A 14,638-nucleotide genomic window follows, 5' to 3' on the forward strand; every position below is an offset into this window, starting at 1 on the left:
AAAGAAAAATGGAGGGAAAAATATCAGTGCAGCAAAGCGTGTTGAAGGTAGCCGGGTACGTGTACAATTCTTCAATTATATCTCCTCCAGACAGATAGAGAGTATTAAGAGCTACGATAAAGTTACCCAGGAGACGTAAAAGCTTGCAGCACCTGGTATTTCCAGGAGATCTCCCATCGAAGTACTGACCAGGCCCTGCCCCGTTTAGTTTCCGAGATCTGACGAGATCGGGAGCGTTCAGGACTTTGTGTCCGCAAGCCGAGAGGCCTGGCTGCATGATGTCTCTTAAAGGTTGGCGGGTATTGACGGAACTTCCAGCAAAAAATAAAAAATAAATAAATAGAAAAATGGAGGGAAAAATATCAGTGCAGGACAGGGTGTTGAAAGTAGCCGGGTACATGTACAATTCTTCAATTATATCTCCTCCAGACTGAATGAGAGTATTAAGAGCTACGCTGAAGTTACCCAGGAGATGTAAAAAGCTTTCAGCACCTGGTATTTCCAGGAGGTCAACCATCCAATTACTGACCAGGCCCTGCCCAGTTTTTCTTCCGAGATCTGACGAGATCTTGCGTCTTCAGGACGGTGTGGCCTCAAGCCAAGAGGCCTGGCTGCATGATGTCTCTTAAAGGCTGGAGGGTATTGATGGAACTTCCAGCAAGAAACAAAAGAAAAAAGAAAAATGGAGGGAAAAATATCAGTGCAGCAAAGCGTGTTGAAGGTAGCCGGGTACGTGTACAATTCTTCAATTATATCTCCTCCAGACAGATAGAGAGTATTAAGAGCTACGATAAAGTTACCCAGGAGACGTAAAAGCTTGCAGCACCTGGTATTTCCAGGAGATCTCCCATCGAAGTACTGACCAGGCCCTGCCCCGTTTAGTTTCCGAGATCTGACGAGATCGGGAGCGTTCAGGACTTTGTGTCCGCAAGCCGAGAGGCCTGGCTGCATGATGTCTCTTAAAGGTTGGCGGGTATTGACGGAACTTCCAGCAAAAAATAAAAAATAAATAAATAGAAAAATGGAGGGAAAAATATCAGTGCAGGACAGGGTGTTGAAAGTAGCCGGGTACATGTACAATTCTTCAATTATATCTCCTCCAGACTGAATGAGAGTATTAAGAGCTACGCTGAAGTTACCCAGGAGACGTAAAAGCTTGCAGCACCAGGTATTTCCAGGAGGTCTCACATTCATGTACTGACCAGGTCCTGCCCCGTTTAGCTTCCAAGATCTGACGAGATCGGGCGAGTTCAGGATGGTGTGGCCGCAAGCCGAGATGCCTGGCTGCATGATGTCTCTTAAAGGCTGGCGGGTATTGACGGAATTTCCAGCAAAAAAAAAAAAAAAAAAAAATAGAAAACTGGAGGGAAAAATATCAGTGCAGGAAAGGGTGTTGAAAGTAGCCGGGTACGTGTACAATTCTTCAATTATATCTCCTGGAGACAGAAAGAGAGTATTAAGAGCTACGATGAAGTTACCCAGGAGACGTAAAAAGCTTGCAGCACCTGGTATTTCTAGGAGGTCTCCCATCCAAGTACTGACCAGGCCCTGCCCCGTTTAGCTTCCGAGATCTGACGAGATCGGGCGCATTCAGGACGGTGTGGCCACAAGCCGAAAGGCCTGGCTGCATGATGTCTCTTAAAGGTTGGCGGGTATTGACAGAACTTCCAGCAAAAGAAAAAAAAAAAAAAAAAAAAAGAAAAATGGATGGAAAAATATCAGTGCAGCAAAGGGTGTTGACAGTAGCTGGGTACGTGTACAATTCTTCAATTATATCTCCTCCAGACAGAAAGAAAGAACTAAGAGCTACGATAAAGTTACCCAGGAGACGTAAAATCTTGCAGCACCAGGTATTTCCAGGAGGTCTCCCATCCAAGTACTGACCAGGTCCTGCCCCGTTTAGCTTCCGAGATATTACGAGATCGGGCGCATTCAGGACGGTGTGGCCACAAGCCGAAAGGCCTGGCTGCATGATGTCTCTTAAAGGTTGGCGGGTATTGACGGAACTTCCAGCAAAAAAAAAAAAGAAAAAAAGAAAAAAGAAAAATGGATGGAAAAATATCAGTGCAGCAAAGGGTGTTGACAGTAGCTGGATACGTGTACAATACTTCAATTATATCTCCTCCAGACAGAGAGAGAGTATTGAGAGCTACGATAAAGTTACCCAGGAGACGTAAAAGCTTGCAGCACCTGGTATTTCTAGGAGGTCTCCCATCCAAGTACTGACCAGGCCCTGCCCCGTTTAGCTTCCGAGATCTGACGAGATCGGGCGCATTCAGGACGGTGTGGCCACAAGCCGAAAGGCCTGGCTGCATGATGTCTCTTAAAGGTTGGCGGGTATTGACAGAACTTCCAGCAAAAAAAAAAAAAGAAAAAAAAAAAAGAAAAATGGAGGGAAAAATATCAGTGCAGCAAAGGGTGTTGAAAGTAGCCGGGTATGTGTACAATTCTTCAATTATATCTCCTCCAGACAGAAAGAGAGTATTTAGAGCTACGATAAAGTTACCCAGGAGACGAAATAACTTGCAGCACCTGATATCTCCAGGAGGTCACCCATCCAAGTACTGACGAACCCTTGCCCCGTTTAGCTTCCGAGATCTGATGAGATTGGGCGCGTTCAGGACGGTGTGGCCGCAAGCCAAGAGGCCTGGCTGCATGATGTCTCTTAAAGGCTGACGGGTATTGACGGAACTTCCAGCAAAAAAAAAATGTATAAAGAAAAATGGAGGGAAAAATATCAGTGCAGCAATGGGTGTTGAAAGTAGCCGGGTACGTGTACAATACTTCAATTATATCTCCTCCAGACAGAAAGAGAGTATTAAGAGCTACGATGAACTCACCTAAAGGATTATTAGGAACACCATACTAATACTGTGTTTGACCCTCTTTCGCCTTCAGAACTGCTTTAATTCTACATGGCATTGATTCAACAAGGTGCTGAAAGCATTCTTTAGAAATGTTGGCACATATTGATAGGATAGCATCTTGCAGTTGATGGAGATTTGTGGGATGCACATCCAGGGCACGAAGCTCCCGTTCCACCACATCCCAAAGATGCTCTATTGGGTTGAGATCTGGTGACTGTGGGGGCCAGTTTAGTACAGTGAACTCATTGTCATGTTCAAGAAACCAATTTGAAATGATTCGACCTTTGTGACATGGTGCATTATCCTGCTGGAAGTAGCCATCAGAGGATGGGTACATGGTGGTCAAAAAGGGATGGACATGGTCAGAAACAATGCTCAGGTAGGCCGTAGCATTTAAACGATGCCCAATTGGCACTAAGGGGCCTAAAGTGTGCCAAGAAGACATCCCCCACACCATTACACCACCACCACCAGCCTGCACAGTGGTAACAAGACATGATGGATCCATGTTCTCATTCTGTTTACGCCAAATTCTGACTCTACCATCTGAATGTCTCACCTCTTTTTCCTATTTGTAGTGGAGATGAGTGGTACCCGGTGGGGTCTTCTGCTGTTGTAGCCCATCCGCCTCAAGGTTGTACGTGTTGTGGCTTCACAAATGCTTTGCTGCATACCTCGGTTGTAGCGAGTGGTTATTTCAGTCAAAGTTGCTCTTCTATCAGCTTGAATCAGTCGGCCCATTCTCCTCTGACCTCTAGCATCAACAAGGCATTTTCGCCCACAGGACTGCCGCATACTGGATGTTTTTCCCTTTTCACACCATTCTTTGTAAACCCTAGAAATGGTTGTGCGTGAAAATCCCAGTAACTGAGCAGATTGTGAAATACTCAGACCGGCCCGTCTGGCACCAACAACCATGCCACGCTCAAAATTGCTTAAATCACCTTTCATTCCCATTCAGACATTCAGTTTGGAGTTCAGGAGATTGTCTTGACCAGGACCACACCCCTAAATGCATTGAAGCAACTGCCATGTGATTGGTTGATTAGATAATTGCATTAATGAGAAATTGAACAGGTGTTCCTAATAATCCTTTAGGTGAGTGTATATGTATGTATGTTTATGTATGTCCAATTGCTTTGACAATACAAATGAAATGAATTGAGAGAGAGAGAGAGAGAGAGAGAGGAATATGAGCTCCTAAAAAACATTTGTTTTTATACATAAGCGGATTTAATTTGTGATTTACAAATGAATATATAGCACTATAAACATACACAGAAGACATGGAATAGAAATTCAGAAGAAAAAGTATTCAAAAAATAATAATTTTAAGAGAAACACAAAAAGAAGAAAGCAGAGAGACAGTTCAGGAAGAAAAGTCAGAAAAGAAAAGCTGAAGACAAGAATTGGAGGTAAGAGACAAATAATTAAACAAAAAAATATGTATTAATAAAATAAATAAGCATTCTCAGTAGTTGACTCAGCCAATGAAAATGCAGAGCTCCGATTTGAATAGAGTGACAGTAGGAGAGAGCCCAACTGCCACTGAGACTGATAGAAATCTATCGAACAGCAGTCTGACTGCAGAGCTGCCTTTTGAAATCTGATACCCTGAAGACATTCGCTCTGCACAGGCTAAGAAGGACTACAAACAAGCTGTGATGAGAGCATCTCCTGAGACCCTCATCCTAGACTACACCGGTAAAGGAGAAAACAGGGTCAAGAACAATCTACTGTTCTACACCGCCTTTCACAAAACCCTGTGCCAGACATACCCCAATAACAACAAGAGGGGCATTAGCAGAGGCAGGCAGATCTCAGTGCTGGTAGAGAAAGACACAGACAGTGTGATGCTCACTTTTAATGTATACCACAACGGGACCATCATGGTGCAGGGCAGCGAGAGCAGCCTGGACCAATTAGCTCTCGGCTTCCACACCTCAAAGCAGCAGACTGAGGTAGAGAAACAAGAGCCAGAGCCGGCCACCCTGCAGTCTGCCCCCAGCCACACGGAGCCAGACAGTGCCCCATCTCCCACAGACTGCCCCCCTGTCTCCCCAAAACTCTCCAGCAACATTAAAACACTAAAGGAATGCCTATCAGTGCTGGAGCTGGAGTTTGCGGAGTTCAGGGAGCAGACCTTGAGCACCCTGGCCCAGACCTCCTTGTGCGATCAGCTCCGGGATGAGATGCACAGACTAAAGATGCAGCACAAGGCTGAGATCCATGAGCTGAGAGCAGCAGTGAGAGACCTGGAGGAGCAGAGCCAAACCCTGAGGACGGAGCTGCGCAGAGCGAGGGAGGAGCTGACCAGGACACCCCAGCACAGCCAGCTAAGGAGCCTGCAGAGCCAGCTGGAGGAGCTAAGAGAGGAGCTACACATCACTGGAGCACAGAGACTGCACTGCACTGACCCCACAACACCTCCAACCCCTGACGCACCCACTGATCCACCCACACTCCCCACCACTCCTGACACACCCACTATCACCAGACCTGCCACTAATACACAACCCCCTGAAACGCCACTCCCTCAAAACACACCCGCTGCCCCCACCACTCCCGACGCAAACCCGGAGTGGCAGGTCAACGCAGAGGTGGTCATTCTGAGCGAATCCAATGGGAAGTTCCTGGTTGAGAGGCGCCTCTTCCCTGGGCGAAAAGTGAAAAAGCTTTGGTGCTCCACAGCACAGAGAGCCCTGGAGCTGCTCTCCAAGAGGAGGCTTTGCCAAGTCAAACACATCCTCATCCACACCGGCACTAACGACCTGAGTGCCCGCAGGGGCGATGTGGCCTCAGCCCTGAGACAGGTAGCAACGAAAGCCACAGAGGAATTCCCAACTGCCAAAATTTCCATCTCCACACTGCTGCCCCGCACAGACGTGCCCCTGCACATCATCCAGGCCATCAACGCAGAAGTGTCCCGAAGATGTGCCCTCCTCCCCAACGTCCACCTGGCACACCACTGAGACATCCAGCCACATCACCAGTATGACCACGTCCACCTCAACAAGACGGGTGTGAGGATCATCTCAAAGGTCCTCAAGGACACAACCCTGGGCCGAAACCCCACACACCCCCACCTCGAGACCAGGAGCAAACCCCCCAGCCCCCGGCCACATCCCCAGCCACCGGCTCCACCCCAGCCCCAGCCCCTGAGACCCCGCGGCCCCATTCCCCACCCCCCCATCCCCAGAGGGCCCGTCCAGCACAGCAGAGCGGACAGCCGGGGACCAGCACAGCCACACAGCCACGCAGCAGCGGCTTCCAGAGCCTGGAGGCCCGATGCTGCCCAGCTGGCCCAGATAAGGCAACTCCTCAGTGTCATCTGTACCACACTGCTGAGTTAACTGAGCCTCAACACACATATATATGGTTGTGGAGATGGAGAGTAAGAAAAAATGTGATTTAATTATTCTGATATTTTGATGCAAAGATAAAATCTTTGAGTGATTATTATGTATATCCATATATAATTATTAATAGTAATATAATATCAGTTGTAGACCACAAATTAAACTTTCTTATGTAGAAGATACAAGTATAATAAAATATATGAACATGTCCTTTAAAATAAGCAGTTGGAATATGCAGGGTTTACGCTCCTCAACTTTTGGAATGAAGAGCACAGGCCCTGAACTGATCAACACTGTAAATAGTTCAGATGTTTTCATTCTTGTAGAGACTTGGTGCTGTGCAGATATGTCTATACACTGGATGGATACAATGGATACAGGGAGCTGATTGTGCCCTCCTATAAAAAACCCAAAGTCAGGTGTGGCAGGGCCTCGTGGGGGATTATCGTGTGGTACAGGGAGGAGCTCCGAGCAGCCCTATGCCCAGTACAGAGAGGAGACACACACCTGTGGATGAAAATCAGAAAAGACACCCTACAAAATAACACAGATATATACCTATGTGCAATTTATATGCCACCCGCAGACTCCCCCTACTATAATGAGGAAGGCTTTCATGAGCTTCAAAACGAAATCTGCCACTTCCAGACCCTGGGCTCTGTACTGCTGTGTGGCGATCTCAATGCCAGGACTGGCAGAGAGATGGACTACATCAATACAGAGGGGAACACACACCTGTTCGGAGACTCCCCGCTGTGCCACACACACACCTCCACACTGAAACAGCCACGACAGCGTGGTAAACAAGAGCAGGAAGCAGGTAGTGCGCCTATGTAAAAGCCTGGGTCTATATATCATCAATGGCAGGACCAGGGGGTACTCTCTGGGGAGATTCACATACTGCTCGGCTCTGGGCAGCAGTGTGGTGGACTACGCCATAACTGACCTGGACCCACAAGCCAACAATGCGTTTATAGTCAGACAACAATCTCCACTATCAGACCACAGCCAAATAACACTTTACCTAAAAAGATCAGCGCAGCCACAAGTCAGAGCCAAACTTCCCACAAAACTGGTCTCCCTGCCACCCAGTTAGAGATGGTCAGAGCCCAGCACAGAGAACTACACAAGAGCAGCTGCAGGAGGCTCTGCTCAAACTCTTTAACCTGGTGCTGAGAGCCGGGTGTTTCCCTGAGGTCGGGAATCAAGGATTGATCACCCCGATTTTTAAAAGTGGAGACAAATTAGACCCCAATAACTACTGGGGCAGCTGTGTGAGCAGTAACCTGGGGAAGGTGTTCTGCAGTATCATCAACGCCCAGATACTGGCCTTCCTTACCAAGCACAGTGTCCTGAATAAGAGTCAGATTGGCTTCCTACCAAAACACCGCACAACCGATCATATTTACACTCTACACACCCTCATAAATAAATATACCCAAAACAATAAAGGAAAAATATTTGCCTGTTTTGTAGACTTTAGAAAGGCATTTGACTCAATCTGGCACAAGGGATTATTTTATAAACTTCTACAGAGTGGTGTAGGGGGTAAAGTTTATGACATCATTAAATCAATGTATTCTGAAAACAAATGCGGAGTTCAAATTGGCAACTCAAGAACAGAGTTCTTCACTCAGGGGCGGGGAGTGAGACAGGGCTGCAGTCTGAGTCCAACACTGTTCAACATCTACATCATCGAGTTGGCCACAGTGTTGGAGCAGTCTGACGCCCGCAGCCTAACTCTCCATGACACAGAGATCAAGTTCCTGCTCTACGCAGACGACCTGGTGCTGCTGTCGCCCACAGAGCAGGGGCTTCAGCAGAACCTGGCGCTGCTAGAGCAGTACTGTCAGAAATGGGCCCTGGCAGTCAATCTGGACAAGACCAGAGTTATGGTTTTCCAGAAAAAAGCCCCATCTCAGGGAAACAGGTACCGCTTCACTCTGGGCAGCACTGGATTAGAGCACTGCACCAGATACAACTACCTTGGCCTGACCATCTGTGCGTCAGGGAGCTTCAGCCTGGCTATAAACGCATTAAAAGACAAGGCACGCCGGGCATTTTATGCCATAAAGACACAATTTGGGAAAACAACAATACCAATAACTATTTGGATTAAAATATTAAACTCCATCATCCAACCAATCCTGCTATATGGGAGCGAAGTGTGGGGTCCCCTCATGAACCTCAATAACAGCAATTGGGACAAAAGCCCCATGGAAATATTCCACCTAGAATTTAATAAAAACATCTTACACGTACACAGAAACGCCCCCACGGCTCTGAGGCTCACAGAGCCCGAACACACAATGACCAAAACAACTACAATTGGGAAAATTGACATGTACCTGAAAAGCAAATACACAAAAGATTAGAGACACGAATTAGAATTACAAAACAAATTGGAATGCTACCGGGCCCTGAATAGAAACATTACATTGGCTGAATACTTAAAAATCCAAAATATAAAAGAGAGACAAAATCTAACTAAATACAGGCTCAGTGACCACAGCCTCGCCATTGAAAAAGGCCGCTACAGAAAATTCTGGGTTGCCAGAGAAGAGCGGCTGTGCAGCCAGTGTGACCTAGGGGAGGTCGAAACACAGGCGCATTTCCTGCTGTCCTGCCCTAAATACACAAAAATCAGGGAGACATACTTTAAAATATTAAAAATGCATATCCCTGAGTTCAGCATGATCCCCGATTGCTGCAAACTCCCCGTCCTGCTGGGAGAGGAGGAGCGCACTGCCTTCTTAGCAGCGCAATATGTATCCACCTGCCACAGCCTGCGAGACAGTGTGTAGACACCAGCCTGTGGCACTCCATTTGCAAAACAAAATAAAAACAGTGATTTTTCTGATGTCATGACACAAATTTTGATACAAACAACAAATATGGTTTATATCCTACTTAATTTTATTTCAATGTGTACTATATTTGTTCCACTGAATCTTGTATTGCAATGTTTTGTCTTGATTGATAGAACATTTGTATCTGCTTTGGCAATATTGTGATAGATCATGCCAATAAAGCACCTTTGAATTGAATTGAAATGAATTGACAGACAGACAGACACACGCACACACACACACACACACACACACACACAGAGCCAGCCAGCCAGACAGCCAGCCAGCTCAGCCATGACATCACGAGCCTCTCTCAGCTGACTGCTATGACATCACAGAGCACGTACATTCCGTTGCTTGCCGTCTGTCAACCACTCAGTCACTGCCAGCCAGACTGGCTGGCTGGCTGGATGGGGGGGCTGCTTGCTGCTGCTGCGTATCTTAGCAAGCTAATTTGCCTGACCGGCCTTCCTACTCCTATGCCCAAATGCCCACCTAAGCCTCGTTTGTAATGCATGTCATTGTATTTCAAAAAGGAATCTGGAAATAGTAAACCTATTTTCTTTATTTGAATGTATTAAAGATCACATTTTATTACATTTTCTTTTTCTGTACTTCATTACATTATATTGAGATTCATAATTCTATTATTTATTTTCCGTATGTATGTATGTATGTATTATTGTATGGAAGGAAAGTTAGAAATGATTTTCTCAAACCTGTTTTTCTCTCTTGTATACTTAAGAAAGATAAGGTCAAGCTAGAAGGTCAGGAGGCCATAAGGTAGTTTGATTTCTGTTTGTTATTTACGATGAGAACCTTGGAGACAATGTCAAACGGTATGACCTACGTGCCTGTTCCTTAAAACCATGTGTAGATCTATGAACTCTGTTCTATAATGAAATATGTTCTGCTTAGTTAGCCTTTAAGATAACATAGTAATGATTTTCTAGCATGTATGTATGTATGTATGTATGTCCAATTGCTTTGACAATACAAATGAATTGAATTGAGAGGAGAGAGAGAGAGAGAGAGAGAGAGAGAGAGAGAGACAGAGAGAGAGACAGACAGACAGACAGACTGACAAACACAAACAGACACACACACACACACACACACACACACACACACAGACACACACACAGCCAGCCAGCCAGCCAGCCAGCCAGCTCAGCGATGACATCACAAGCCTCTCTCAGCTGACTGCTATGACATCACAGAGCATGAACATTCCGTTGCTTGCCGTCTGTCAACCACTCAGTCACTGCTAGCCAGACTGGCTGGCTGGCTGGATGTGGGGGCTGCTTGCTGCTGCTGTGTACCTTAGCAAGCTTATTTGCTTGACCGGCCTTCCTACTCCTCTGCCCACATGCCCACCTATGCCCGATCTGCTGTTCACCTGGATCACAGCTCTGCCCCAACAAGGCAGATCCTCCCAAAAATGGTACAAAATGATCCACGTTCCCCTCCACAGAAAGCTTTAGCCCAAAATAAGGGACACATTCTGCCCAATATGTCAGCGCCAACCACAGCCTGAGGGACACAGTGACACACGAGCACCGGCTGTAAATATAATGTAAATACTCGTTTGTAATGCATGTCATTGTATTTCAAAAAAGGAATCTGGAAATGGTATACCTATTTTCTTTATTTGTATGTATTAAAGATCACATTTTATTACATTTTCTTTTTCTGTACTTCATTACATCTTATTGTGATTCATAATTCTATTATTTATTTTCCGTGTATATGTATGTATGTATGTATTGTGACAAACCAAGGGGCAGGGTCATACATGGCAGATATGTCAGGCCAGGTCTGCTGCAAGGTGTGTACTCTAGGGTAGAATACCGACCCTAGGCAACTACACTCCCCAGAAACCCTCAGGCAGCCATTCTAGCACCTAATGTGGTCACTTGGTGTTACTTCCTCAATTATTCACCAGGTATATAAGGCGGGTCTGAGAGAGAGAGAAGTGAGAGACAATAGGGTGAGTTATCTGGAAAACAGAGGTAGCTCATAAGGAGAAAGCCAAGACTTATTTATTCCAGACTTTGTTTAAAATAGAATGATTATGTAAGATTAGTTACAACTCCAGTGTGAGTTAGGTTTTGTTTTCAGATTTGTTTTGTTTGAAGTAAACATACAGGCACAGCCCTGTATTTGCAACCTCCTCCCTGGGTCATGACTGGTTTTTACTCCTAAGAAGATCACAGAGAAGACCCGCACATGTGTACAGCCAAGGCGTTTTGTCACATTTGGTGTAGAATGCGGGCAGCACCTCATGAAACCCAGACTGGCTGAGTGAATTTTTTTATCCAAAAAAAAAAAAACTACAGGCTGTAATAGCCCAACAGGAAGCGACCAGGGTGCAGCAGGTGGCTCACCAGGATGCTATGCGGATGCATCAGGAAGCACTGCAGGTCCAGCATGATACAAATAAAATGTTTAGAGAAGAGCAGGAAAAGGTGACTAAAGAGCTGAAAGAGAGTGTTGAAGCACTTGCAACCAGGATTGGGCCACAGGGGGCTGCAACCCATTCCACTCCCCGCACCAATCACTTTCTGCAGAAAATGACAAAACAGGACGATGTTGAGGCCTTCCTTATGACCTTTGAGAGGACAGCAGAGAGAGGGATGGCCAAAAGATTCCTGGGCAGGGCTTGTGGCACCTTATCTGGCAGGGGATGCACAGAAAGCGTACTTTGATCTGGAGCTGAAGGACGCCCAGGACTATGATAAATTGAAAGCGGAGATAATGACCCGATTGGGCGTGACCACCGCAGTGAGGGCACATCGGTTTCAGCAGTGGGCCTACCAACCAGGACAACCAATCCGAACGCAGATGTTTGATCTGATCCATCTGGCCAGGAAATGGCTACAGCCAGAGGTCCATTCATCAGCCGAGGTGGTGGAGGCCATAGTCCTTGACAACTACCAACGCTGTTTGCCCAAGGACGTTCGACGCTGGGTTGGCCAGAATGAGGTGCTGTCCGCTGACACCTTGGTGGCCATTGTAGAGCGGTTCTATACAGCCGGAGCAGCAGAGCATGTACCGGAGGTTAAAAACTCGTTCCCCAGGCCATGACGAACCAGCGGACCGGGTAAGATGGTTCCAAAGTACTCTGGGAAACACGACGCGCTGGACTGGAAGAAAAGAGCAAGACTGGGGGGGGCAAAGGTGGGGCCTAAAGCCGAGACTAAGGGTTATAGGGGGTCACCATCACAACCAATTGTCTGCTACAATTGTGACAAAGTAGGACATATTGCGGCCCACTGCCCAGGTAGAGAGGAACCAATGCAATGTAATGTGTGTGATATGGGGAAAGAGAAACCGGTATTTTATGCCTGCCCTGTTGGGACGGATGTTTTCATAGGCGGAGTACCTAATCCAAAACACATGTGTACAGTGATAGTCGATGAGAAAGAAGTGGCTGCTCTACTCGACTCTGGCAGTATGGTTACACTGGTCACAGAAAAATTAGTAGCGACCAACAAGCTGGATAGACATCAGGAGCTCAGTATCACATGCACACATGGTGACACACGCCCCTATCCCACAGCCCTTGTAAACATACAGACAGAGGCCGGGAAACTAGATTACGAAGTCGGTGTGGTACCCAACATGCCATATGATGTGATACTGGGACGATATTTTCCTAATTTTGGAAAACTAGATAGAAAACATAGTAAATTGGAAATGCACACTGAAAACTGTAAGCCAGAAGTTGCCTCGATCCCACAACTAGAGCTAAAAGTAGACCTGGTTCCAGTTGAGTCGACAGTGAAGGTTTTGGTTGGGGAAAATTAAACTGAAAACATAGGGGTGGAATGTAGTGACGTAGATGACCCTATGGAGGGTGAGGAACCCAGCACTAGCAGGGTGGGTGAGAATCCATTCATAGAGACCCCTGAAGCTGACAATGTAGAAGTGTCAGTGTTAGAGGGACTCCCCACTGATTTTGGCAGCGCACAGGTGCGAGATCTCACTCTACACTATGCTAAAGAAAATGTGAAGGTAGTAAATGGGACCCCTATGACTACTGCAGACCCGCCAACAGCTTATCCTTATTTTATGGTAAAAAATGACCTATTGTACCGTGTAAATAAGATAGGGGTGGACATTGTGGAGCAATTGCTAGTTCCCACCCCATTCAGACGAACAGTTCTCAGTCTGGCACATGGGCATATCCTGGGGGGACATCTGGGGATGGACAAAACCAAGGATAGACTCCTGAGGAGGTTTTACTGGCCAGGCGTACATGCAGACGTGACAGAACATTGTAGCTCATGTCCTGAATGTCAACTACATGCTCCTAAACCAGCCTTCAGAAGCCCACTGGTCCCTTTGCCCATCATAGAGACCCCCTTTGCTAGGATAGCTATGGATGTGGTGGGACCTCTCCCAAAATCAGCCAGAGGGCATCAGTATATACTGGTTATTTTGGATTATGCCACCAGGTACCCAGAAGCCATTCCACTGCGGACCATGGCTTCAAAAGGTATTGCAAAAGAGCTAATGTTGATGTGTAGTAGGGTGGGGATACCGAGGGAGATATTAACAGATCAGGGCACACCCTTTATGTCTAAGGTTATGACCGATCTGTGTAAATTGTTGCAGGTTAAGCAGTTGAGAACATCAGTCTACCACCCACAAACAGATGGGTTGGTTGAGAGATTTAATAGGACCCTGAAGTCCATGCTAAGAAAGGTAATCGATAAGGATGGGAAAAATTGGGAATTCATGCTGCCCTACTTGATGTCTGCCATTAGGGAAGTCCCACAGGCTTCCCTGGGCTTTTCGCCTTTTGAACTGTTATATGGGAGGCACCCCAGGGGGATATTAGACATAGCCCGTGAAACGTGGGAACACGAGTCCACTCCTTTCCGGAGTGTAGTCGAGCACATCAATGCTATGCAAGAGAGAATAGCCACAGTCACTCCCATTGTGAGAGAGCACCTAAGGCAGGCACAGGAACACCAACAATTCGCCTATAATCGTCAGGCTACACTGAGGGTGTTCCAGCCTGGTGATAGGGTGTTGGTGTTGGTTCCCACTGTAGAATGTAAATTTCTGGCTACGTGGATGGGACCTTATGAGATTATAGAGCGAATACGGGAAGTGAACTATAAGGTTCAGCAACCCGGCCGCCGACCCCCAGAACAAATATATCATGTCAACTTAATAAAAGCCTGGAAGGACAGGGAAGTGTTGATGTTGACTTACCCCCCTCAGCCACTAGGGACACCGAAGGTGAATATTGCAGCTGCCTTGTCACCTGACCAGTTGAAGGAGGTGAACGACTTGATAATACGTAATAGGGAAGTTTTCTCAGGCATACCGGGGCGTACCCATTTAGTCTCTCACAACATTGTGTCTCTCCCAGGAAAGAAGGTAAATATGAGGCCTTACAGGGTACCAGAAGCTCGCAGGAACACTATTAGAAATGAGGTTAAGGAAATGCTGGAGGCAGGGGTTATTGAAGAATCCCACAGTGAGTGGTCCAGCCCTATAGTCATGGTTTCCAAACCTGATGGCTCCTGGAGATTCTGTAATGATTTTA

At 46.5% G+C, this 14,638-nt stretch overlaps 2 non-coding genes and 6 pseudogenes across 2 annotated transcripts; all 8 read right to left on the reverse strand.

Moving 5' to 3' along the window:
- Positions 1-140: 140 nt before the first annotated feature.
- LOC136733694 (uncharacterized) lies at positions 141-259 on the reverse strand (annotated as a pseudogene).
- A 221-nt stretch (positions 260-480) lies between these two features.
- On the reverse strand, positions 481-599 carry LOC136733784 (uncharacterized; annotated as a pseudogene).
- A 215-nt stretch (positions 600-814) lies between these two features.
- LOC136733695 (uncharacterized) lies at positions 815-933 on the reverse strand (annotated as a pseudogene).
- Positions 934-1,153: 220 nt separating this feature from the next.
- LOC136733602 (uncharacterized) lies at positions 1,154-1,272 on the reverse strand (annotated as a pseudogene).
- A 221-nt stretch (positions 1,273-1,493) lies between these two features.
- Positions 1,494-1,612, reverse strand: LOC136733489 (5S ribosomal RNA). The gene has a single exon (XR_010810246.1). It is a non-coding gene; the product is annotated as a 5S ribosomal RNA (ribosomal RNA).
- Positions 1,613-1,835: 223 nt separating this feature from the next.
- Positions 1,836-1,954, reverse strand: LOC136733536 (uncharacterized; annotated as a pseudogene).
- A 224-nt stretch (positions 1,955-2,178) lies between these two features.
- On the reverse strand, positions 2,179-2,297 carry LOC136733501 (5S ribosomal RNA). The gene has a single exon (XR_010810248.1). It is a non-coding gene; the product is annotated as a 5S ribosomal RNA (ribosomal RNA).
- A 223-nt stretch (positions 2,298-2,520) lies between these two features.
- On the reverse strand, positions 2,521-2,639 carry LOC136733742 (uncharacterized; annotated as a pseudogene).
- Positions 2,640-14,638: the final 11,999 nt, after the last annotated feature.

Source organism: Amia ocellicauda, unplaced genomic scaffold, assembly GCF_036373705.1.
Source record: "Amia ocellicauda isolate fAmiCal2 unplaced genomic scaffold, fAmiCal2.hap1 HAP1_SCAFFOLD_36, whole genome shotgun sequence".
NCBI classification, from domain to species: domain Eukaryota; kingdom Metazoa; phylum Chordata; class Actinopteri; order Amiiformes; family Amiidae; genus Amia; species Amia ocellicauda.